Source organism: Fistularia commersonii, chromosome 5, assembly GCF_037954325.1.
Source record: "Fistularia commersonii isolate RoL2024-O1a breed Wild chromosome 5, RoL_Fcom_v1.0, whole genome shotgun sequence".
Lineage (NCBI taxonomy): Eukaryota > Metazoa > Chordata > Actinopteri > Syngnathiformes > Fistulariidae > Fistularia > Fistularia commersonii.
In genome coordinates this window covers 1,419,138-1,445,863 of record NC_141288.1, presented here as the reverse complement: position 1 = coordinate 1,445,863, position 26,726 = coordinate 1,419,138, and positions in this window count along the sequence as shown.

Sequence of the window (26,726 nt, the reverse complement as noted above, 5' to 3'; positions counted from 1 at the left end):
GGCGTGTTTGCTGAAGCACATTCCACCGTAGCGGTTAGCGCGTGAAAAGAGTCGGTCTCATTAAATGTCCGTCGGACACCGTTGAAAATAGCACAATGCAGACTTTATGTTATTATCTGAAAGCCGCCCTCGACGAAACTCGAGTTATCTATTGCGGATGGATTCTCTCAATACGTAAATGATCGACGAGCGAGAGGGCGGTTTATCCAGAGCTGCCTCCGTGCTTCAGCGATTCACAATTGCCTCTCGAAAATGCAATTATTTTGTCGTAACAAGCCTGATTACTTTGTCGGCAAAAAGCCATTTGGTGCCATTTTTTCTCAGAATCCTATTGTTGAATCCTCGAATCTGGTAGCAGGAGTCCTTTGGGGAGTGGGGTGTCTGTAAAGTTGTTCAGTTTTGTCACCGTCGCTCAAACACCTGCTTAGAAACCTGCCGGTGGCGCAGCTTGTGTTAGAACAGAAGACTCCAAGTCAAGGTTCTGCCAGGCTTCTTGAGTTGAGTCAAACAAATGAGTGTACGGGCGAACAAGGACGCCACAGGGACTCCGGAGGTACCAAGTCTATCGGCATGCCTTGGAATTCCCCCGGAGAGCTGGATCCAGCGGCCAGAGGAGGGAAGCCGGTCTTGTCTGCTTCAGCGTCTGGATTCCATTCACCCATTCATATGCTTCCCCAGCAGCAGGGCTACCAAGCAAGGTGCATACCAGTTCACTGGGGAGCAACTTGGGGTCGGTGTCTTACCAAAGGACACTTTCGGCATGCAGGCAGGAGGCGACGGGAATCAAACAGCTTCACATTGGAGGAGCAACCAGTTGAGGCACACAAACCTCCTGATATATAGAAGATGGATGGAGTGAGATTGGTCAAACCCCCAAAATTTGAATGGGGCAACTGAGAAAGTGTTGCACCTCCGCGGAAATGGGATACGAAAAGCTTCAACCTCAGGCGAGCGCAAAGCACCCGCGGGAACCTTCAACGATCACCTACTTGGACGACATCCTGCGACCGACCGTCGAGAGAAGCTGTGGAGAAACGATTGGGCCGGTGGACGTCCTCTGGGCCAATTTTGCCTCCTGCGGCACCACTTGCCCATTCTCCTTTGTCACCGGGGTTTATTTTCAAGAAGCAGCAGGATCCTGCTGCTGATTCTCCGCTCATCTCAAAAAGAAATCCACCTTCTTCTTTATCCATGAAAAGCAAACGGGAACACAATAAGACAAAAATAAACCCTGGCGGAGGTGCTGGGCACGAAGGCAGATGAAGAGCACGGCTGGTACCGTAAATCCTGGACTCTAAGAAGCTACATTTTTTTGGACACCGCAGCTTAAGCAATGATGCAGCTAATTTATGGATTTTTTGGGGGGGGGATGAGCTTCATGACGCCAAAACATTTAGCCTCGTCACATCGGACCGATGAAATTAGCGTGAATATCCGAGGCCGTTCGTTCCCGACACCAAAGAAGACGAGTTTATCGGATTGAGTGCGCAGGAGGAAGGCCAAGATGGCGATCGGCTCGCCGGTGCGGCTTATATTCAGGCGCGCCTATAGTCTGGAAATGACGGTAATTAACTAGAAGTGTTTTCGTTGTTCCTTCACTTTGGACCGTCATCGACTCCGGTCATTGATTTAGAGAGCCGGGACCATGCATGTAAAAAAAAAAAAAAACAACATGGTTTTATCTCAAAACACGCCTGTGATTGTATAGAAACGGTCTGTACGCACTTTTCAGCTCTGGACCTTCGTCTCGGGTCTAAACTCGGCGCAGCGTTTTATTCAAACCACAGGCTATAAACGCCAGAAGATCGATAAAGCAGCAGGGATGCTACTGACTCTCCGCTCAGCGGAGGGGTGGGCGGCGCCGCCGCTGATCTGGCAGCGCGGGGGTTGGAGGACGGGAGCGAGAACCAGGAGATTCCTGGCTGCAGATGGCAAGGCGAGATGTCTGAGGGGCCAAAGCGGGGTTTGCCAATCGACCAATATGTTTAGCTGCATTTGCCGTTTTCCAGTCGGGCCCGATCATTTTTTTTTTAATAAAAATTACAGTTGTATAGAATATTGCAATTTTCTTTTCGTGTCTATTCCCGAGACCGATTCTTTAATCAGGGATAGTGATTTAATTTCTTTCTCTCTTCGTTTTAATTTTTTGCATTCGGATGTTGCTCGACAGCGTTTGACCTGACCGTATGAGCAAACACACACACACACACACACAGAGCTCAGCGTTTCCTTGGTAACCAGCGGTTGAACCCAGCCGACCTCGCGGTACCCTAACCTTTCCGACCCGGAAATATAGATATATATCTATATATATATATATGATCTATAATAATGATTAACTCCAGATCAATTGAACTGTGTTTTCTGTGTCGGACAGCAACCAGCTACATTTATTAGATATTGATATTCTACAGGGCGGCTCGGCGACGCATAACTCAGCACCTCCTCGAGGCAAGAAGGCTTGGATTCCCACAAGGAGAGCCTTCTGTGTGGAGCCTCCATGTTCTGCGTGGGGTTCCTCAGGGTTCTTCAGGTTCCACCCAAAGTCCAAACACATGCAGGGAGGGAAGTGTGAACCGGAGGGTGAATAGTCGGATGTTAACTTCCAAACCCTGCAACCTTCGCTTAAGGACAACCGGAATAGAGAATACATGTTTTGTAGACTATCTGGCACCAATGAAGGTTCATCAGCCTTCTGATAGTTCGTGCTTTTTGCACTTTTCGTAAGAGCTTAGCATGCAACGTACGATTTAAGCTAGCACCGATCCATCCGTTCTGCGGTGCAGAACTCGATACTAATAATTTGATTGGGATGCAAACTTTTTCATGGGAAGCGGTGAGGAACTTTTGAGCACCTCCCAGAAAACACATTATAAACTCCAGGTTTCTGTTTGTGGTCTTTTGTTTTTCAGCAAAATCAGCACAAGAAATAATCACAATGTAGAATGCTGATCTTTGATAAGGTTATTCCCTCCAGTCTGTTATGGGAGTAACCTACCCGGGGAGCTGTGCGCTCCGGGTAATTAAGAATCATACGTATTTTTGTTTTTCCAGCCCTCTAGTTCATTTCTCCTTACTTTTAAAGTTTGTAACGGGAGTCTTTCGGGTCGGGCGCAGAATCGCAGTTTGCCTTTCAGTTTTGTTTTTCCGCTCGTCGTTCGATGAAACTAATTTGTGTGCGTTCATCGAACAGGACGCCCTGATTCTGGGCTACGATGTTTGCGGATGACATTGTGATCTGTAGGAACATCTGGAGAGGTGGAGGAAGCGGTGAGGCTACAGGGAGTGGAGATGATGAAGAAGGAGGAGGATTTTAAGTACTGAGAGTCAACAGTCCAGAGCCTTGGAGAAGCTGGAAGTGGAGGAATATGTGCAAGCCGGGTGGAGAATAGATGATGAAAGTATGAGCAAGAATGGAAGGAAAGTAGGAGAGGGTGAAGGTGAGAGCAGCCATGCTGACTTGTTTAGAGATACCGAGAAGACAGGAGGCGGAGATGAAGATATTGGCGGTTCCTCCCTGGGAGTGAAGATGCTGGAGAGAATCAGGACTGAGTCCATTACAGGGAGGCCACATGTTCAAAGCTCTGGAGATACGAGTCACTAGGGAGTGGACAGGAAGGGAGATGGTTGAAAGAAGAGGATGCAGAGGAGAGGGATAGATGGAATCAGATAATTGGCTGTGGTGACCCATGAAAGGAGCAACTCCGAGGAAAAGAAGACACGATACGAGATTTAAGGCTTTTCCGAAATGCCCCGGGCGTTTACATCTGTCTCCCCACCTGCTTTGAGCGGAAGCCAATCCCGTCTGCAATCAAGCAAGAAGTGAGATTGCATGACCCAACTAACAACCTCCTCGCTCTTCGGTTGGCACTCGAAGGCGAACAGGATTCTCCACTTGACCTGACCAGTGCATTTTTGTTCTGCGGAAGGCGGCAAAGGGAGGAGCATACCACTCCGCCACCACCTATGGGCACAAACCCAAATCGGATACGGCCTCAAACGCAAATCCGGAATTGGCGAAACAGAAGCATGGAAGTAAACAGGGCGTCTCTCACGTCTTGCCAGAGGGAGGAAAAACAAAACAAGAGACAGATGGACCAATCAACGGTAGACAGACAAACTCACTTCATCTGCATCTCCGTCCCGAGCCCGAGCCGCGGTTTGCAGTCGTGCAAGCCGGCGAAAATCATTTGCGAGCTGCTGCCCTCCGAAAGCCTCGGGAGGCGTTTTAATTAGCCGCTAACTCGTGGAGAAAAGAAACGTAATTTGATATACAGCGTCTTTATTCGGCGTTTAATTACCGTACCTGCTAGCGGAGCCTCACGCCATCTGCCTGCCTGTTGCGGATTTACGACTCCGAAATTGTCGTCCAATAAAACTGACTCGGAAAATCCGAAAAAAAAACTTTGATTCCGACATTCGAAAGCCTTCGCCATTAATTCTGCGTCTTATCTAACTGGTGTCAAACCAAGTAATAACCTCTGCACCAACATGAGGAGTTTAGCTGATATGAGAAGTTTCTGTTAATTTCCTGTCCCCGAAATTTTCATTTCCACGGTAGTTTTTTGGACGCGCTGGAAGGGGCCTTCGGGCAACATCGGATTTTTCGGTCCGGTTTCGAACATCCCCTTTTAGGTAACCGCTAAGAGAGGTTTCCGCTCTCCTGCCCTGCCGTCTTGTCGCCTTCGGGTTCTGGTATTGACGACAGCGGCGCGTAGACGCCCTCGTCGTCCGGAACCTGCAAGAATCTCCATAAAATCAATAAAAGTGCATCATGTATCTACTTAACTTCCCCGCCAGAGATATTGAAGGTGGGGGTCTCAAGAGCGCCGGGGGGGGGGGGGACCGAGGTTCACTGGCGTCGAGGCTTTTTGAGGCGATTAAAAAGGAAGGACGGGGGCAGTTTGTCAGTATTTAGAAGACGAAGTGCACACAGCGTCGGAGATGAACACCCAGATACATTTCTAATTGGACCTGCGAGGACACCAGGGGTATCTGCAGACACGCTCAGACGCTTGACATGATGGATGCCAGAGTTGCCACCGCCGATAAAAGAAGAAGGGGGAGCCCAGAGTGACGGTGAGGTTGTGGAGAAGGCGGAGAGGAATGATAGACACCGTGGAAGAGGAGACAAGATAAGGCAGCGGGAACACATTGAGGGTATAAAAAAGAAAAGTGGAAGGGACGGGGATGGAAGAGCGGGAGCAGCAGCAGATGCTCGCAGGATGAATTTTGATATCCAATGTATTCATCGTAGAAGCAGAGGTGAAACAGGATGATCACAGGACACCTCCAGCTTTCACTGGACTCCCAAAAACAACAGTTGGGGTAAAACGGACCCGCTCATAGAACCTTCTGGATTGGTTGTATCCCCGTGACAGCCACATACCAAGTTTTGTCTTTCCCGACCTTCTGAGCGCCAAGAACACCAAGACCCCGTTTATACCCCAATGTTCTGTTTTCAAAAAATTCTGCTTTGAGAACAATCTCCTTGCAGAATCGGAGCAAACAACAGAAATGCTGTGGTACTCATGACAGCCCAGTGGTTGCAATTGTTATTTTGAGATGAAATAAAACTGGCGCGGAGATAGAGACGCGTCCTTCCTGCCTCATCACAACAATGCAGTCAAGTATTCGCACAGGCTGACGACGAGATGGAGTTACAGCTTGGAGTGACCCTGAACTACAAGAAGGGTCCATTCGATGAGGATGTAGCCTGGGAGCGATGGGATTTAAAGTACCTTGGAGTGCTCTGGAGTGTGCCATTGCTAGTATGGTCCTCCCACCAGTGCAAGGCAACCGACTGCACCCGAGCACTCCTGCCTGTCTTGAAGCTGTTTTCAAATCTGTCCGATTCCATATCGTTCCATTTTAAGGCACCGTTTACACCTAAACGCCTTCTTTTGCCAAAGGGCTCTGGACCTGACCATGTATGCTCGTGGAAATTCTGAGGTTGAATGCAAGAGCTAGCAGGGATTAGCCTCAAGTGATCAGAGATGTGCAAAACCTTCTTTTGCGAAAGGGGTCTGGACCTGTATGCTCGTGGAAATTCTGAGGTTGAATGCAAAGAGCTAGCAGGCATTAGCCTCACGCGATCGGAGATGTGCAAAATCTTCTTCTGCGAAAGGGGTCTGGACCTGACTATGTATGCTCGTGGAAAGGGGTCTGGACCTGACTATGTATGCTCGTGGAAATTCTGAGGTTGAATGCAAAGAGCTAGCAGGCATTAGCCTCACACGATCGGAGATGTGCAAAACCTTCTTTTGCGAAAGGGGTCTGGACCTGACTATGTATGCTAGCGGGGATTAGCCTCATGCGATCAGAGAAATGGGCAAAACTAGACAACGAAGCAAAGTCGACTGAAGGAGAGGCAGCAGGGAAGGAAGCGGACCAGACGACAAACAAACGGAGGGGATGGGGGGGCTTCACCGCGACTTCGCCTCGGTTAAACCAGAAGACGGAGATAATTATAAACGCGGTCCGCGCATGAAACGGCATATTCAATCAAAGACGAGTGGAGGAGAAGAACGAACAGATGGGCGACAAAATAAACCCTTTTAATAGCGAGAGTGAGGACGGCGCCCCTTGACTTGTTATGCTAGGGTTAGCATTTCTTTCTCAGCCAATCGGATCCTTAGTCTTGAAACTCACATTGGCGCTTCTGTTGTCATTTGAGAGTCAATGAAAAATCCAAAGGTGTTTTCAGAATCGCACACGGCCCGCACCATGTTTGTAGTTTCTGCAACACTCCTTAAATATGCACAATTAAATGGCAAAGTTATTAACCCTGGTGAATATTCATAAGCCTCTTCTCCGTTTATGAACGGAAACATCTGGATGAGAGAACAGCTCCTCGCCAGGCCTTCTGTTTGACGAAGATAAATCAATTAAGCCGACGCGGAGAGAGGCTGGCGGATGCTGCCGCTGAAGTCACGTGACGCGACGCCGGTTACGGATTGGATTTTTACTTGATCTTTACCTCTGAGGTTGAAGCCCCACCCCCCCAAAAAAAGACAAATTCTGCTCAGGTTAACTGGACGTTAGCTCGACTAGCGAGCTCCTGTTTCCGATCTGCTCGTTCCGGTATTTCAGTTCATCCTTTTGTGGACGAGCTTGTCGTTGCGCGGCGGCGGGAAAACATTTTTTTTTTCCACTCAACAACAGTGGAGGACCTGCAGGTGGTTGTTTACCTGAGAAGGCTAAAGGCTGGATCAGTGGCCGGCAGTTCGTCGATGTCATCCTGTTAGCTTAGCTGAAAACCCAAGGTCTACCCTGCCCCTTCCTTGTTGAGAGCATACATGTCATCTTTCATATTGTCATTTCCCAGCCTTATACGGGTGTGTGATTTATCCCCGGCCATCATTTGTGATATTTTACACGGTAATGGGAGCCGGGGCGATGGTGCCCGTCGCGGACCAATCACAGCCGGGCTACCCGAAGGGTGGAGGGGATGGATCCGTCCGAATCCAACTCTGAGATTGCGATTTAAAAGACCCTGACGTTTCCCGTGCTAGTCGCCCTTTGCGACTTGGGGTTTCACGACGCTTTCCCCCCTTTTCCTCGCTCAAATGCTGAGCTCGCAGACCCTATCGAGCGGACCGGCGCTCCGGGTGGAGACCACCGGTCGCCCCCGGCTTCGCCTCCCAGGATCAATCCGAGTCGCTTCATGCCCTCCTGCCCTCCGTGATTTGCCGAGCGAGTGCCCGGGAGAGGTGATCCGAAACCCCTTTAACGCCTCGCCAAGTAGCGTTCGATATGAATTATTTGCCACGCGTACACATGTGAGAAGGTGTCGCCGCACTGGAGCTGAGGCGTTCAGGAGCCAATCAATAAGCTCTAATCAAATTAATCAAAAACCTCATTGGACGGGGGAGCCGGGCTTAGAAAGGACGACTGCACCTCGAAAGAACCCAGCAGAACCGCCAGAGTCGGGGGAACCCACGATGCATGTGAGCAGTAATTAGCCCCAAGTGTTTGCTATGCGTGTGTGTGTGTGCGTGTGTGTGTGTGTGCGTGTGTGTGTGTGTGTGTGTGTGTGTGTGTGTGTGTGTCTTTACCTTCCTCCTGCGCGGTCCCCATGGATGAGGTTACATCTTCATAGCCATTATCATTGTTCTTGTTATTAAGAAAATGGATCGGGGGCTACAATCGCAGCTGCCATGGTAACGGTGATCGGATGTATAGGCCAGGGAAAAGCGCATGTGTGTGTGTGTGTGTGTATGTATGTGTGTGTGTGTGTGTGTGTGCGGCCGTGCGTTGTCACATGTTAGGTACCGACTGACGTCTAACAGAATCTCCCTTATGTCAAATATGTCTTCTCATATTTCCTCCATTTTTTTTTTTTTTTTTTTTTTACATCATCCCACATCTCGCCATCCAATAATAATCAATGTCACTTCATTGACACTTTTGACCAGGATTAATTTCTTATCTTATCGAAGAGCTTCACAACCGCTTTATGACCAAAATTACCATCGTTTATCACATCTCTTTGCCACCGGACATCAATTTTTAATTCTTTTTTTCTTTTTAATTTTTATCCTCCATAATAACTGGCGCCGACGGAGCGCTCGCGGTTTCCGGTGCAAACGGAGAATCTCCGGGATTCCAGCTCGTCCAGAAGACGATGACATCATCGCGTAGCGTCTCAATCGGGCGCAATTAGCCGCCACGTGTTAAACGTGCGCTTCTTTGAATCCGTTATTCCTCGGCGATAATCAAATATTTACATTTTCCGCACGGCGCAGAAAGGGGGGAATTCGCTAACGGCCGACTCCAGCCGGCGCTCCCGTTCTCGCTGTCGCAAACGTACGGCGTGCATGAGCGGGTTTCCATTAGGCTTCGTCCTCGCCGCTCCAGGTGGGAGGCAGGAAGGGGCGGGGAGGTGATGTCAAAAGTTCAACCGTGACGCCGCGGCTAAGAACGAGGAAGCACCGGGAGCTAAAAGAGTCCAGCAGAAGCAATTGACAATCAATGAGTTGGGAATTAACTCCCAGAATTAGCATAATAATGTGAAACGGCGTTGGGGGGTGGAAGGCTCTCACAAGGCTTAATTCAATAACAGACGCTCATTTAGGCTTTTTGTGAGAATTCATTTCCAGGGTGCGGCGGCGGCGGCGGCGGCGGCGGCGGCGCTCCACCGCAGGGCCCCCGCCGCCGTCGCAAATATGAATTATAAACATTGACTGGGATCAGTTTTTCTTCCCCCTTGGAGGAGGAGGAGGAGGAGGAGGAAGGGAGTGAATCGGAGTAAAATCGACTCATCAGCTCTTTCCTCTCGCCGACGAGCTTCGGCCGCCGTTCGATCGCGCGTGTGCGTTCCCTGTCTTTATCGTCCTTTTTGCGCTAGGACGCCACGGCGGGGAAACGCCGGAATGCATCATCGCCCGCCACCCCACCCGCGACAGACGCCCGATATGAAAATATCACCCCGGCAACAGAACATCCCAGAGTAATTGAATCATGTCTTACATCATGTACCCCGCGAGGAGTCGCTTAATGGTTTGGAACCACGTCGATGTGTTTAGAAGGCTAACCTATAGGATGCTTCGAGCTCCGGAAAAGCAATCAGACAAATATCGTCCGTACGTGTTTTGTAGCTGCGTCAAAATAACGGCGTGACGGCGCGACACGGACGGATCGCTTTTCGGCGTCGAATCAAAATGCAGCACGGGGTTTCGCCAGAGCGCCCGAATTCCGGGAAGCTTGTCGTCCCTCCGCTTGACGGGACGATTCCAAAGCAAAGTCACCCGCGAGTGCGAAGTAGCCGGGTTTGGTTTTGTTTGATGATCCTTGGAGAGGCACGATAGGGGGTTGTTTATTTGGTCGTTCATTCTCTGCACCGCATATCCTTTGGCGGGTGTCGCCGGGCGAGAGGCGAGGCTCACCCTGGACCGCTCCGTCGCAAGGACAAATATGGAGACTTAGAAGAGTTCAGCTTCTCAATCACACTCTTGAGGAACCCCATGCAGACATGGAAGGGACATGAAGACTCCACACTGAAGTTCTGGCTTCTGCCCTGAGATGTAGCCTATTTATTTTCTCATTCAGGTGCTGCCCATCCAGGGCGTTCCTCTTACAGTCGTGGCTAAAAGTTTTGAGAATGACGCAACCATAGAAACATCTGGCAAACACCTAAAACCCCTGAAGGAACGGACTTTATGAAAGTGTCATTCTCAAAACTTTTGTCCATGACTGTACATCAGCAGCGAGGCTTCTAGCTTGCTATTCTTGGCCAAATCTTCTTTTCTCAGCAACTGGACTTGAAGATGTTTTACCCCTCATCTGCCAGTTTTGGGCCTCTTCTTTTGGGAAACTCCTCCCGTACGCCTTCTGGTCGAAACCTTCTTGTCTTGGTAACCGCGCTGGAATTTCTTCAAGCATAACAACCCCCCTTAGATCTAGTATCTGCAGATCAGCTCTTCCATTTGCGCAACGAGCCAACGTAAGTAACCTAGACGCGCCCAAAAACCTGGCAGTTATACTTGTAAACTCCCCACGGGTCATTAAAACCGGAGAAGCCTCTGGAGTGAGTAATGAAATGTCTTCTTGCCAAAGACAAGAAGATTTTGAAAAGACTTCAGCATGATCTGGATGACTGAGAACCTCCACAGACATGTAGCTTGCTAGCGAGCTTCTACTTCACCCTTGTCCTTCTGAGGAGTTTTGCTTGGTTCCGATTCTGCTTCCTCGCCAGACGCCCCGCAGAGGTCATCATCGAATGACAAAAAGGTAATTCCGAGATAAATCGATAATAGATGGTTCATCGAGGTGATTACTCACCAATAATAATGCAGCGATAAACATTAGCGGTGACGAGAGGCCTCCCGTGATAAATTTCAAGTCGACCGCAAATATTTTATCTCGATATTCTGGCTGGTTGCCTTTTTCGACATCAATCTCTGAAGATGATGCGCCCCGAAAGAAAGGACCAGGGACTCGAGGGAACGCAAGGGGGAACAGAAGGTCGGCAGCTTGGCGGCAACAAGCAACTCAGGCTACCAGACCCCGTCTTTTACGCATATGTTCCAAATATCTATCGTTTACATAAACCTTTATAGGGCGGAAACTCCTGATCTCTCGCCGCTACATATTTATGCTATTCAAATGTCCCTTTCGATCCGAGCAGCGTTAGCTTAAACGCTGTGTATCTGCTGAGTCGCAACCGCGCGACGGTCAAAAAATTGAAGGTGTCCATCAGAGGATGAAAAAGCGAGCGTAAGCCTACGGCCTCTGCGGCCGAGATAAACCTCCGCCGGAGATAAAGAAAAGCAACCTCTCGTTTTGTCCGTGTTATCGGAGTAAATAGATCCAGCCGGCAGGGGGTTCTGCATCTCGGGAGGGGAAAGCAGATCAGGAAGTCCTCGGTTAAAAGCCTCTTCATCAGCGATGCAGCGCTCGCCTCTCTTCAGATCTCTGACGGCTTCCCTTAGCGGCGATACTACGACAACAACCTTTTTGGTTCGTCGTAAAACAGGCGAGGATTTCCCCGTTTTTCCAGACGTCGATAGAAACACCGGCTCTCTTGCCGTAACTGTAAAGATGAAGCGAAGCCTCTACGTTGGCAGGGGACGCCATCTTCCACCGAGGATCTCTGGAGATCTGACGGTGGATTTGGACCCCCTAGCTTGGTCGCCAGGTGTAAACAACACATCGGACGCCGCCCTCCTGGTTTAATTGCCGTGTAGGACGCGGCGCCGGAAAAGCACGGGATGTCTAAGTATAGAGCGGCGAGATTGCAGATGGGACCGGCGCTCTGCCCGACGCTCCGCCGAGTCGTTAATAGCATCCGCGGATCACAACAGCATCTCCTCTTCTACTCGCGCAACTTGTTAAATGAGACCTGAGAGGTGCGACGAGTGGGCGTGCTGGGGGAGGTGAGAGCGCCGCGCCGCACATTCAAATTAGATAAGACGGACCCCGGTTTCCCTTTTGTGAAAGAGAACTTAAAAAAAAAAAAAAAAAAAAAAGAAGGAAATTCGCAGACGAGAAAAATAACCAAATCAAAATACAATCGTGAGCTGGGCTTCGGAGGGGAAGGGGTGTAAATAGAAGATAAACGCTGCGGCGGATGAGTTTTCCCGATTTATCTTATCTTTGCCGAGGAATGTAATCCTTCACTTGTCAGAGCCAAATATCTTTATCTTCCGGTAAAATTTAATTTTTCATCCGGTATCTTCTTCAGACATCATGCGGGAGGTTTCGGGGGGCGGGGGGAGAGTTTGCCTGCGCCCGAAGTCCAACGGCCCTGATTTACGATTTAATTGCATTTCCCCGTCAATAGGTGTGCGTGCCGTATCCACCGCGTGGACCTTAGAAATGCTACGTTTACCTATTCCGGAAAGGAAACTTCTAAAACGGAGAGTTTGCATGAGATCCACGGCGCTCCGACGTAGGCCTTCGGAAACCCGGCCCAAGGAGACCGACGCAATTACCGGAGAGGGGAATGATTTCCTTGCCGTAACCGGCCTGGGCAGCACGGACGGGGAATGTATATTCATCAGGCCGGCGCGATCCAGCAGAGGATGCGACGTAACGCGAAACCCAATGAATCCGACGCAGGGTCGAGGGTGACGGGGCGAACGTCCCGTGCTCGGAAACGCCGGGAAATAAATGGCCGGCCGTCCACGGCAACAAAAACATCATTAATTGCGGCATCAATATTCAAAAGGTTACCGTCAAAAGCTCGCTACTGCAGAATGCCGTCCACTTTGCACAGATCCAGAGCGCTTTACGCTGGATAGCATTCACGGCGCTAACCTTTGGGGCCATTGGGACCAAATTACCCAAGGAGAGTCAGGCCTGCAGACAGGAGGCGCTGAGGCTGCCCACTCCGGCAAATCAGCATCAGCCACCCTGGATTTGCCTCGTGATCCGGGATTCGGGTTGAAAGCTAACGGACGATAGAATTCTTGCATCGCGCGAATGACGACACTGCGCCAAAACACACGTGCTGGTAACTCAGGGCTGCTAAAAACATGCTAAACGTGCTAACCCGAACAAAACCAACAGAGCAGAGCATACCGGGCCCCTCGGGGGTGCATCCGTGTTGTTGGTATGCTCTGCCACTCTTTCAAGGACAAGAAGAAGTCTGACAGAAAGGGCGCATCTCGGCCGGGAATCAACAGTTAGCTCAATCACCGCGCAAAGTTCCAGAAGTAAAGCAGTTGGATATCCTCACAGGGTATCTTAAAGCCATCCGACGCGTTGACGTTTTAGCCCTCTTGAAACTCCACAAGTGTTCCAGGCCTTCTCGGCGTTGCGGTTCGGCCGACCGGGATTGGACGCTTCCTTCGGGAGGCTGTGCCATCGCCGTCTTCACGTCGCGAGAAAAGGAATTCACTTGTCACGGAGGAGCCGTGATGACCGCCGCGCACCGAGCTGCTTTTAATTAGGAGGAGACGTTTGATTGGCTTGTTAAAGAAGCTAATAATAAAATAAAAACACCCCGTCTCTTGACAGCTCGACCACCGGCGGATTATTTCAGAACTAACGAGAAGAAATATACATGTATACGCACGGAACACGACCACCGGCGAGTTAACAGTTTAGAACTTAATCTTGAGGCGCCAAACCGAGCCGGGCGCGTCCATTTGAGCAGCCGGCGGCATCAACTTCTGAGAAGCAAGAAAAACAAATTAAAAAAAAAACAAAACAAACGAACTGGCATCTCACATGACATGTCCGCCGGTCCCAATTAAAACCTGTAATGTGAGAATTCTGAAGAGTTAGCATAGCGTCGCTTGTTATCTCCCTCAGCGGTCCCAGAAGGGGCGAAAGTCCTGTATAAGTTTACAACCGCTCCGCTCCGAGCATTGATTTGTGGGTGGGCGGGGGGGGGGTTGGGTTTGGGTTGGGGTGCGGGGGTAGATGGTGGGGGGTTGCTGCTGTCAGGAGTCGCCATGAGAAGCTCATTAAGGGCCGGCGTTCCGGTTTTATTTGATTTTACGGCAGCCGAGGTTGTCACCGTATCCCGGCTCGTGTCGTCAATATAAACCGCCGTGATTGTAGCTGAGGATGAGGAGGGGGGCGGCGGGAATACAAGTAATAAAACCAAGAGCGGGAAGATGGCGAGGGCAGAGGGGAGGCGGCCGGATGGGAAACATACCGCTAAGAAACAACGGACGCCACCGAAGGCTTCTCACATCTTTAACTCCCCCTCATTGAAACATCAGCAGCGCCTTTCTGAACAAGTTGACCTCCAGATCCAGAATGGACGTTTGTCTTTCTGTGTTTTGAATGCTCCTTGGGGTTGGGGTGGCGCCGAGCCGTGGGGGCGAGGCTCTGCATATTCCTATCAAAGCAACCCGACGGTGCGAGGAGCGGTAACAATAACATGGCGGTGATGGCGGCACGGATGACTGCGCCGAGTTTTATATCCCATATCTCTCATCTACGACAGCTTGCCTCTATCGCCTATTTCTATTCTCTCTTTATCTTCTAGCCAATGGGGTCCCTTTAGAGGTATGTGAGTTGGACGGGTTCCCCGGCCGCGACGTGGCGAGATCGTCCGGCGGCGCCATGACGGCGGCAGCTCTGTCGCTGATAAATCCCGAGAGGTGCTGATTACAGTTCCTGGTTTGATCCCTGACTAGGCTACCCCGTCTGGAGCCTCCTGTTCACGTTCTCCACGTTCTCCCCGTCGGGATGAGTTCTACCCGGTAGGCTACCGGAAGGCTCCAAATTTCCTACAAATGGGAATTGGGTAGTGTGATTGACAGGTCCAAAAAGTCCAGGACCTCCATCAGCACCTCTCGGGATTAATCTGCGACGGACCTGCTGCCGCCGTTGTGGCGGCGCCGGACGATCTCGCCACAGCGACGGCAGCTCCGTCGCGGATAAATCCCAAGAGGTGCTGATGGAGGTTCCTGGTTTGATCCCTGACTAGGCTACCCCGTCTGGAGCCTCCCGTCCAGGTTCTCCGTGTTCCCCCCCGTTGGGATGAGTTCCACCCGGTAGGCTACCGAAAGGCTCCAAATTTCTTACAGATGGGAACTGGGTACTGTGATTGACAGGTCCAAGAGAAGCCCCTCCCGATGTAAGCCGGATCGGCTCCCCGGGCCCGGGATGAGGGAGATAGATGATGAACTAATCTTTCAGAGGGTGTGACAGGAGGGCGCAGGGGGGATATAAATAAAAATTTTCGGGATATTTTTCGTTTTTCTTTTGTTTTGGGTGAAATGCTGCCGCGTCGTTTGATTGACGGGTCTCTGTGTGAGTGGAGTCTCATCTCGCCGGCATCCAGCGTGGAAAATCGGAGCTTGATTGACGGCAACCGCGAGGGTTACGGTAACCGTGAGAGCACCTGAGACCGGAGGAGCGGTCGATCAGCAAGTCGGCTCCGGTTGATCCCCGGTTGCCATGGTGATGAGTATTTGAAAAACAAATTTAAAAAAAGAAGCGACGGATGCTCTCGGATCCGTCTATCCATCTTTTCCCTCCTACCCTCGGTCAGCTGAGGGGCAGCAGCCTGAGATGATCCCCAGACACTCCTTCTTCTTCTTCAGGAGTGTCAACCCTTCTTGACCACGTCTGAAGGACGCGTTGTCTTCATCACTCCGGACACTGCACGGTCCAAACGTCCACCTTTTGAGAACAAGGACCGGTCAAGATACTTGATCTCCTCCCTTTGGGGTCGGATCCCATCTCTGACCCGGAGAGGCCACTCCAGCTTCTGGAACTCTGTCTTGGTCCTCAGTGGACCAAGGTCCTTATATGACTCCTGTTTGAACTCGCGACCTTCGACCCCGCCCTCAGACGCCCCCTGCTTTGACCACAACCCCAAAAGGCGAAGTCAGCAGATGGAGATACACCGATACACCGGAGGGATATGTGCTCTCCACCGCCACCTGCTGGTGCACAGCAGTTGGCAACACCGATGTAGTCGACCAAAACATCTTTCATTTATCTTTTTAAGTTTTGCCTTTTATTTCTGTGAAGCAGCGCCGGGACGAGATAAAGACGAATCTGTATTTTTTTTTTTTTTTTTTTTCCTTGAAGACCGTTAAATGCGAAGAAAATATATGGACTGACGATAAAATGAATAAATGATGAAAGTGTGTACGTTTAATCTGCGGCAAAGAAAAGCGGGGAGAGGAGAAGCAGTGGCCCGGGGAGATTATTTAGCTGTAATTTATCTTGGAGGAGGTAATAAAACTAGATAGAACTTGAAGTTGGCTCCTCCCCAGCCACTCTGAACGGAGGACGGCTCTTACTTGAGCCAAAAAACGTTATCATGAACTTCAGTGATTCCTTTTCTTGCCTGAACCAAGTTACCTCCTCCATCCCTGCAAGAGCACCAGCGCTGGGACTCTGGTGGCCACTTCTTGAGTCTCAGCGTCTCTAACTAGCTCGCCGGCTAATTAGCCAGCGGCCGCGAAAAGCATTCTTTCTTTTGTCCTGCATGTGAGGAACCCCTCGCAGAACACGGAGACTCCGATCTTGGAATCCAAGCGGTACCTTCTCGCTGTGAGACGGAAGGTGTACCGCCGAGTTCCCATAAATCTTGCAGTTAAAGCTAAAATAAAGCAATCGCCCGGCGAGTCAGAATGTAATCAAAGCGCAGCAGAGTACGCTAACGATCAGCGCCCCGATGACGCCCCGCTGGGAAACGACTACCAGCCTCCGTCTGCGCCGACCCGGACCTTTTCTTCCCCCCCTTCGTCAGGTTCTCCTTCTATTTCCAGTGACGACCGACCGCCGTCACGTCCGCCGGTTATCTGAGTTCCCATTTATTTATTTATCCGCTCCTCCCGGGGGCTGCAGTCGGCATGTGGCGGCCGTTTGCCAATCAGCGCCGCGGAAAGGGGGAGCCTCTGATGAGCTGCGAAAAAGCATCCGCGGACTCCTGCCGCGCGTCTTGCAAGTCTCCGGGAGATTGTAATCACGGGCAGAAGGCCCTTTTCTCCTCCTCGCATAGCCGAGGACGACGAGCGCCGCGAAACCGGATCCGTTCTGCGGCTTAATGAGAAATCAAAACTCCTCCATCCGATTTAAACCCTCCCGGCGGGGTGGATTCGAAGTCTTTGCGTCGCCGAGAATCCCCTCCCGTCGATTAATCGGGGGGGGGGACTCGTGTTTTCGGCGGGGGTCGAGCCGATTCCCGAGCTTCCGCGCCGCTCAGGATCCCCCGGCCGGTGGAATTAAAGGACCCGTACGAAAATACAAAAGCTTGACCGTCTCCCTGATCCATAATTAATTGCGCTCCGTAATTTCCCTCCAGACTTGGTCGGCGACACTTAGTGTTGCCGCTCAAATTTACTGTGTAATTAGTGTAAAATAAAAGGCTCATCTCCGCCTCTGGTGGTTTCTTATTACCGTCGTGGCAGCCGGTGATTTAAGCCGCCGAGCCAAGGGCCGCCGCCGCTTCCCGGCAGCCATCCCTCAACTTCACTGCCACCTTCCATATTGCCCAACTCCGCCGCGGCCGTTAAACTTACATGCCGCGGCGAAACTTAATGAGGGTTGAGGTCCGCGCAGGTGAATGCTTGTTTATTTTCTGAGACCCTCCGACCCCCCCGAGGATGTTGATAAGTGCCATGAACTCATTCGGATCAGCCGGAGAACTGTTTCTGGGAGAATCGACTTGTCAAGTCCCTTCATCGGGGAGCGGACAGCGTAAACCAGCATGTGAAACCCGAACTGCGAAGCAAGGCGATGGACTGTCTGCTTCCTGCAGGGCGAGGTTGCCGGTCTGTCTTTATGATTTTATCAGGTCTGGTCTCGTCTCTGGAAATCTCTGTCTTGGTTCTGGATGGATAATTCCATTTTTAATCAAGACGCTTCACTAAGTGTTGTACTGCCCCCCCCCCCCATCGCCCCGCCAAGTTCCTCCTACATCCATTGGCAATGGATTCAGGTTGACTTCCCACTGACTCGCCATATTATTTGGAGCTTTCTGGTGCTTCTCCAAGACAAACTTCCGGCACAACTCAACTCCACCGGTTTCTTTATGCATTTCTACTGGGGATAGTACCAGGTACCCAGTACTTCTTAGGTACCTGGTGTTCGGCACTTCTATAGTGCCTGGTATCCTATACTTCTGTAATACCTAGTGCCCGGGACTTCTTCACAACCTTGTACCCCATACTTCTTTAGTACCTGCTACCATCGACTACTATTGGACCTGGTAACTGCTACTTCTTTAGTTGGTGTTACCTGCTACTTCTTTAGAGCCTGGTGCTCTGTACTTCTTTAGTACCTGTTACCCAGGTTGACTATAGTGGCCGGTACCCAGAATTTCTTTTTTACCTGGCACCTGCCTTATTTTTAGCACTTGGTACCCTCCACTTTTTTAGTTTTTGTTACTCAGGATTTTTAGTGCCTGGATATTTAGTACCATCTCTGTAGTGTCTGGTACATGCTACATGAATCCTGACTCTGGGGTGGTTCCAAGTAAGCTGAACTGATACTTAAAAGTTATGTCAGCAGACTGCTGGCCTCTGATTGGCCAGAGACTGTTCTCACAGACAGACCAAAAAAAAAAAAAAAACATCCAGGAGCCCAACATGTAATTCTGTCTGCTGCTGTGTCTCTTGACATGTAGCTTTTTCTGGATCTTCTCTTCCTTTGTGAGACAAGACGCCGTCAATCAGGCGGGAAGTCCACCATCACCCTCATGGCCGCCACCATTTATGCGTTTGGCATCACATAGAAAACGACTGCACTGCAGTTTAGTTTAACACCGACCCCACCTATCAAGGAAGGTACCCTGGAGTCATGGAAAACCAACTGAATCCCAAATTTCCCAAAACATATATCTACCTGTGACAGAGAATATCTGTCCGTCATCTGTCAAGTTTCTCCGAGACTCATCTCTGGTGACTCAGCCTCAAACGCGACAGCCAATCAAAAAAGCCCGTAGCGTGCAGGTGATAATGTCAGACCAGTATGCCGCGCAATCAATCACCGTGATGGATTTCAACTCAGGAGCGATCAACAAAACTGATTAAAATGAAAAGTTTCAGCAGAAGTTATTCCCCGGGATGTCTCACGCCGCATTAATGCCCGCAAATTCACTCGTGCACAAGTCGTGCCGAAGAGGCAGGAGACCGAAGGTCTACAGAGGAGAAGTGGCTGTCGGTGATTCCATCACCTTATTAAAACTTCCCCCTTCTTGGGTATTGTTTTTTGTGAATTCTCTCTTGTTTGCTTTCACTTGATAAAACCCAGCAGGGAGAAAGAACCTTCAAATATACCCTCCGTGCACCGTGCGGGCAGCTCTCTGCGATACTCGCCTAGAACCTGCCGGAAGGCGACATTCTTAACATCAAATCAGTGCCTTTCTCCCCCGGCTCCGGGTGGCCAGGAGTCACCGGGTCGCCTCATATTGCTTTTTTTCATCACGGCTACGGTCATGTTTACCGACGGCTCTGCGTTCAGGGTCTCCGGCACAAAAAAGTGTCCGTTCGTATCCCCATCACTGCCATCGGAAGTCCCTTTGCTAAGTCGATCTTCGTCGACTTCGTCAAACTCCACGTCCAATTTGGTGACATTAAATAGTCCCGTTTTTTTGGCGTTTTTTTTTTGGGATGGCCACATGAAATACCCTTAGCATTTTAGCTCTGCTTAGTTTTTCCTCATGTCGTCATTTAGCCTTTGGTTATCTGCTCCATCACGGTATTCTAAGCCCCCTCAGGATGTCATTGTGTGGAAATGTGTGCTTCCTGTATCCGAATGGTAGTACTCTTGTGATGCAATTTGTAACCACATGCTTACATGCACAGTATGAATGGCAATGTGAGGCGGCAAATTGTGGGCAGCTAATCTGTAACCGGATTATACTGTAAGGTATTCTTAGCTTCCGTTCCGCCGCATTGGCGGTGACCGCGGATTAGCGTCAACCGGCGGGTTTCATCCTCCGTCTAACTTTTGTGATTTAAATTCTGATGCGTTTGAAGGAAAAACAAAATTGCATCGTGCAGTGATCTGCACTCATTTGCAACCCAGTTGTCCCAGTGAAGGCACTCTGGAGGAAACATTCATTCTCAGTCTGATTATGACGAGAGACGCATCTAAGAAGACTCTCGCCTGCAGGATTTCAATTCAAAAGGACTTGAAACGCTCTTTGGTTGTTTATGCCCCAAAAAAAGTACATGAGCTGAACTTTCTTCAACTTAGCATCGGAGAATCAAACAGAAAAGGCTCTCGCGAGGGTCGTGGCCGCCGTTCCCTCCTCCCGAACCCTTCGGACAAATCACTCCGATGGATACGCAAATGAGCGATAGGTGTCCTGGTTCCCGTCCGCATGCAAACATGCAGATTGGCTATTTGGACAACCTGCCAGCACTTGTCAATAACAACAAAAGCAAGGACAGAAACAGGTTTTGGGCTAATGAACATGTTGGTTCTGCACAATAAGGGGGTTGCGGGGTTTATTCTTGAGTGTCACCATTAATGACACACCTTGCGCAGGTTTTGATGCTTTGTAAGCCGGTCCACTAATGCCATCACTTCACTTAATTGCCCTCAATTAAGACACTAAAGAAGAATTGCGCAGAAATGCTAATGAACTCATTTCGAGACGTGGAAACATTGAAAGTGGGATCCTGGATTGAGGGCAATTAACCCCCGGGCTGAGAAGATAAACCGCTCCGCTCTCTGATCCCCGGCCTTTATGCAGCGGAAGCTGTGAGCCTCAAGTGGAAACTCGGTCTGAAAGACTGTACGGCCCCCGCCACTGTTTGCAGATTAATATCTGACCGTGAAAAGGTGCAATTGTTCCTATGCTCATTTATTGCTGGGTGGATCTATGGACGGATATCAAACAGAAAACGCACCTTTTATCAAATATACAAAGGCCTCTTTCTCGCCATCTGCCTGTCCAAGACAACCCCCCCCCCCCCCCCAACCCGCTTTGCTCTAATTACTTTCTCAAAGATGTTTTAATAATTAATAATGTTAAATTCCTTTTTCCCAAGGTAAAGTTAGATCCAGGCGGCCACAGACACTTACAGAAGCTGGAGAAGATGGATTAATCCAAAAATGCTTCTTATGCCTCGAGCCCTTGTCCCCAAAGTGATCTCACAACTGTGTTGTTGCACCCGTGAACCCCCAAGCTCAGGGTCGTAGAGTACCGATGTTTGCTCTATTCTGCACCGTACCATCCCTGCTTTCCTGCCCAGTGGGTTTGTATGTTGGGGTTGACAAATTGCAGAGCCTCCACAGACTGGAGATTGCGACCTCTTCCATGCTTCCTTGTGAGAAGACAAGGTAAACGGGAAAGGATGATACCCAGAATGGTTTTGAAAATCAACACATACCAGTGACGGAGGCACTGGGCACTTAAAGATGTCCAGAGTACACAAAGAGTAGGCTGCAAGAGACGGTCAAGTGAGGGACAAACATAAAGAGTGAGATCTTGTTCTAAATTGGGAGAGAACTGAAAATTTGGGGAACAACAAAGAAAGGGAAGAGACAATTCCCTTCATGATCAGCGGTGAGCAGTTTTTCTACCTCTTGTTGACAATCTCCGGCAAGGGACATCCCCAAGACCAGACAGAGATCAGTGCTAGCCAGTGCAGTAGTTGTCAAATATGTGGAGGGGCAAAGAAATTAGGTTGAAGGCTTTTTCATGCAACGGCCTTCCTAACGCTACTTATGGAAGTGACTCCTAGACCATCCATGATCCCGATGAGCAGAGGGTGGATGCCTTTGAAAATGGAGTTACCACAGAGCACTGCAGATACCATGGATAGAAAGATGGACTAACATCTCGGTACTGGACAAAATTGGGAGTGAGCTCACACTCCGTGGCAAAGTGGAGCCTCATTGTTTCTGGCCATGTCGGTGGACCGGAAAATCATCATGGACATGACGAAGGAGCATAAGAGAGAACACCTCCCTGTGTCAAGGACATCAGAAAAGTGGCAGGGTTGGGTCTGGCAGAAGCAGTCAGGGAAGCAGAAGACAGAAAGGAAAGGATTGTGGGAACCTTAGCATAGTGTACTGTGACACTTGTCTACGAAAAAGAAGATAGGATGGGGAGCAAAGAGGCCACAGGGGCCATTGGTATTGGATCCCAATGGCCCATGGTTCACACCATCAAGTGGACAACGTTAGCAGATGCAATCTCATGTTCTGCAACAGGCAAAGTTTCTTTTCGCCAAAGCACATACAGGGAAAAGCAAAACTTGTTTCTATCTTGAAATAAGAGTTTAAGACACTGAATGTGTTCCCTAAAGGACAAGTAGTCTTCATCTTGAAATCTTAGATACTTAAAACTAGATACCAGCTCCAACTTTTTGAGCCATTTATCTTTTCAGACAGAAGTGATGTCACAGTATTTTTCCTGGGTAGGAGGGTATGTTTGGTTTTGTCTGCATTTAGAACAAGTTGAGGATGTCAAAGTTGTACTTGTGCTCCGTCGAACAAAAGTTACAAATACAAAAAGTGGGCGAGGCTACCGCGCAGCACATGACGGTGTCATCGGCATAGAAATGAACACCTGAGCTGTATTGATGCCTCCAGATGGTGATGACTAGGATAACTACAACCGATTGTTCGAGATCTTGCTCAAACAGGCTTTCGTTTTCCAGCTCGCGATATTCCCGACTTGTTCATATTGACTGATGCGTCCCCTGATCGTCGATCCCTTCCCCAACATCAAGAGCTTCACATTTTTTGGACAAAGTCACTAGACAACGTCGGAGTCCCGACTTTGGAGTCGTGGTCATGATTTGATTTCAGGTTGTTGCGAACAGCTCTGATTCGTCCACCGCTGGGCCAATGAGGACACCCCGTTTCCGTTCCCGAGACGAAATCAACAGCCCGGTTGATGTTAAAACTCCGTGAACGTTAGTCGATGTCAGAAGTCACTCGAAGAATGACGACGATGCCAAAAAAAATCATGAAAGAATGAAGGGATTAATGCCCGTGTTTGAGCATTAGCCAGGGAAATAGTGCTGAAGTCGTAGATTTTCCGCGCTAATGTCAGCGCCAAGCGCGGGATGAGTGGCTCAGCAAATCATTGGGAGCAGCAGGTAGGTCACCGAACCCCTGAGCCACACGGCGCAAAACACTGATGCATGCAGAACTGCTCCTTCCACTCGATACGTGCCAAACTGTAAACAGCAGGGAAATTAGCATAAAGGATGAAAGGAACCAGACCGAGAATTTTTTTTTTTTTTTTTGTTTGTTTCCCTCCCGACAAACACTCGCAACACAATGAAAATGAAGGCATTATGTTTTCCCGCTGGTGGCGGATGAGATTTAATTGGGCCGCACATCAAAAAGCGGTGACAGTTATTTGGTGAATTTCCCAGATTCCAGGTAAATGGCCAGGTCGCCATTGATCCGTGCGCATTGTTTCTCCGACGGCGTCGTCTTCTCGCTCCGGTTCCGGCGGTTCGGAAGAGGAGCCGAGGCTTTTAAATCCGAGGAGAACGAGTCGGTTGAGTTTGCGAGACGGGGTCGCGACCGAAATTGTGCAAAATCAGTTTCAAAAGGGTGAAAAAGAGTTTAGCTAACATATATAGCTCTTCTTTAGCTTTGGTTTCTTCCCTTCAGGGGTCACAGACAATCATCTTCTCCCTTGTCGTCCTCCCCTCCATCCATAAACCTCCTCTCCGGTCTTCCTCCAGACCTCCAACCTCAGCGTCCTTCCGCCCAGATCTTCTCCATCCCTTAGCATGCCCATGTCCAAACCCTCTCAATGTGACTTTGTCTCCAGAACATCTCCCTTCCACAGAGGAACCTCCAAACCAGTCCAAAGGTAGTCCAAACCAGAGATCATGGTTGCTCTCCTCCTCCATCTTCTACACCTACAACTCTTTCTTCACCCTTGGCTCTTTTCTCCAGCCGTTCCAACCTGCCTGCACATGTTCCTCCACCTTCTCCGTTGCTTTGGACCGTTGATCCTCGGTACCTCCACCTTCTTCTCCGCTGCCTGGACCTTCGTGCTACTTTGTATGCTTGGCGTTGGGCGCCATGACAACTTGTGAAGACCCTCAACCAATCATCCGCCTCTATCTTATACAGATCGGATCCATCGATGGAGCGTTCGCCGACGAACCGCGACTTTGGAGGGAACTTTGGGCGACCGGCTGCCGCTTCAAACTCGAGTCATTTCCAGGTAAACCGAAAAGCAAAGCCTCTTTCTAAAACTCTAAGACACTTCACAACTCAAACGCTCCCGGAGGATTTCTGGATTCAACTCTTTTTTTTTTTTTTTTTTTTTTTAATTTACCACGTCGAAGCGCGGCTCCTCCACCACAACCTTTCTTATTTTCTTATTAAAGAAGACGTCGGGCATTTTATTAAGTGATCAAAGGACAAATGGTTGGACGTCCGCCGGCTTCCTCGGAGGAACCGCGGAGGGATCGGCGGGAGACGGAGGAAATAATTTGAAGTGACATTTCGCAGCTCCTTAAACGGCGAGTTCAAGCCTCGACGGCTGCTGGCATTGATTGGCAGGCCGATGATCGATAGTCTCTCTGTAAACACCGGCGGGTCGCAAAGGTCGGCGAGGGAAGCGTAAGATTTATAAACCTGGAAACGGCAGGACTCTAAGCAGTGACTCCTGCTGGACCGGGCCTTCCGGGACCTCCAGGCTTCAAACGTGGAAGGTCTCCTCGTCTGCGGAGGTTCTGTGGAGGTCACGGTGGATTGTCGTTGAAATCTTCCTGTCGTGGCACCTGGAGTTGAATTTTTTTTCACTTGAGGACGTTTAAACGCTTCTTCAGTTCTGAACTGAAGTTTGGTTGCCGAGACAAGAAGATGTCAACAAGAATAGAAGGTATGCTCCTTCCCTCCAGGCGGCCAATCACTTGCTTCCACCCGACCCACAGCCAATCATATGTCTCCGTCTAACCAACAGTGAACCATCTACCTCCAACCATCCAACCGCTAGTCATGTGGCTCCGTCCAACCCACAGCCAATCATCTGCCTCCATTTACCGAGCAGCCAATCACATGTGCACATCTAAGCTGCAGCCACCATCTACTCAGCAGCCAATCATATGTCCCCGTCTAGCCAACAGCCAATCACGTGCCTCCATCGAACCCACCGCCAATCATCTGTCTCTATCTAACCCACGGTGAACCAACTACCTGCATATACCCAGCATCCAATCATACAATTCCTCCCTCACCCACAGCCAATCACCTGCCAGCCCCTTTCACCCACAGCCAATCAGGTCATTTCCATAACATTTTAAAAATAGACAAAAGCAAACTCGATACCATCACCCCTTTAAGAAAAGAGATTTATCTAGTGACAGTGATTCAGAGGAAAATTAATCAAAAAAGAAAAACTAGTGATTAAAAACTAAGTTAAGTTGATGAAGTTAATTTTAATTTAATCGTCATCATTGCTTTATTATAATAAGTTAATTCTAATTTATTCATCATAATTTTATTGTAAGAAGTTAATTTTAATTTAATCACCATCATCATTTTATTGTGATAACTTTATTGTGATAAATTTTAATTTTAATTTGATTTTCATCATAACTTTATTGTGACAACTTTGTTGTGATAAATTTTAATTTAAATTTAATTGTCATCATAACTTTATTGTGATAACTTTATTGTGATAAATTTTAATCTTATCTCTATCATAACTTTATTATAATAAATTAATTATAATTTAATTGTCATTGCTTTATTATAATAAGTTCATTTCAATTTAATCGTCATCATAATTTTATTTTAAGAAGTTAATTTTAATTCAATCGCCACCATAACTTTATTGTGATAACCTTTATTGTAATAAATTTTAAATTTAATCATCATCTAACTTTATTGTATTAAGTTAATTTTAATTTAATCGTCGCCATTGCTTTATAATAATAAGTTAATTTTGATTTAATCGTCATCATAATTTTATTGTAAGAAGTTAATTTTAATTTAATCACCATCATAACTTTATTGTGATAACTTTATTGTGATAAATGTTAATTGCAATTTAATTGTCATCATAACTTTATTGTGATAAATTATAAATTTAATCTTCATCATAACTTTATTATAATAAGTTGATTCTAATTTAATTGTCATCATAACTTTATTGAAATAATTTCAATTTTAATCGTCATCATAACTTTATTGTCATAATTTTAATTTAATCATCTTCATAAGTTTATTGCAATGTTTAGTTTATTTTAAGTGTATGTTTTCGGTTCATTGCTATGTTCGTAGCTTCGTAAGCAGCCACTGCCATCTGCACTGATGTGTGTCTAAGATAAGGATTCATATTACAACACTATAACCATAAGTTTTCTTTTTGATGTCCCTTACATTATTAATATCCTTCTTTTCCAGGTTTTTTTTTATATTAATATCCTTACTTTCTGAGTTTTGGGCTGGGGGGATTGGAACAAATGTATATATTTTCTGTTATTTTAAATAAGGAAAATTCATTTACGATACAAAAAATAAATAAAATCAACATACAGACCCACTTCTGGAACAAATTAAATTTGTATCTTAAGGGATCTCTGTACTTGTATTTCCTTTCGTCTTCCAAATGATGCAATTTAAATGGATGTTTAAAGCACTTAAACGTCCTGAGCGGCGTTGTCACACCGGAATCCCTGCCGCGAGCTAGCACCAACACACACACACACACACACACACACACAAGTCCACTGAGTCATTGTGCATGTGGTGGGTGTCGTGACTGTCACCCGCTACGTCGGTTAGCTTTGCTCGTCAGGTGGGATTAAGTAATCGGATGAGGCACGTCTCGTTGCGGCGCCCGGGAAATATCGACCCTCCTGCCGCCTCTG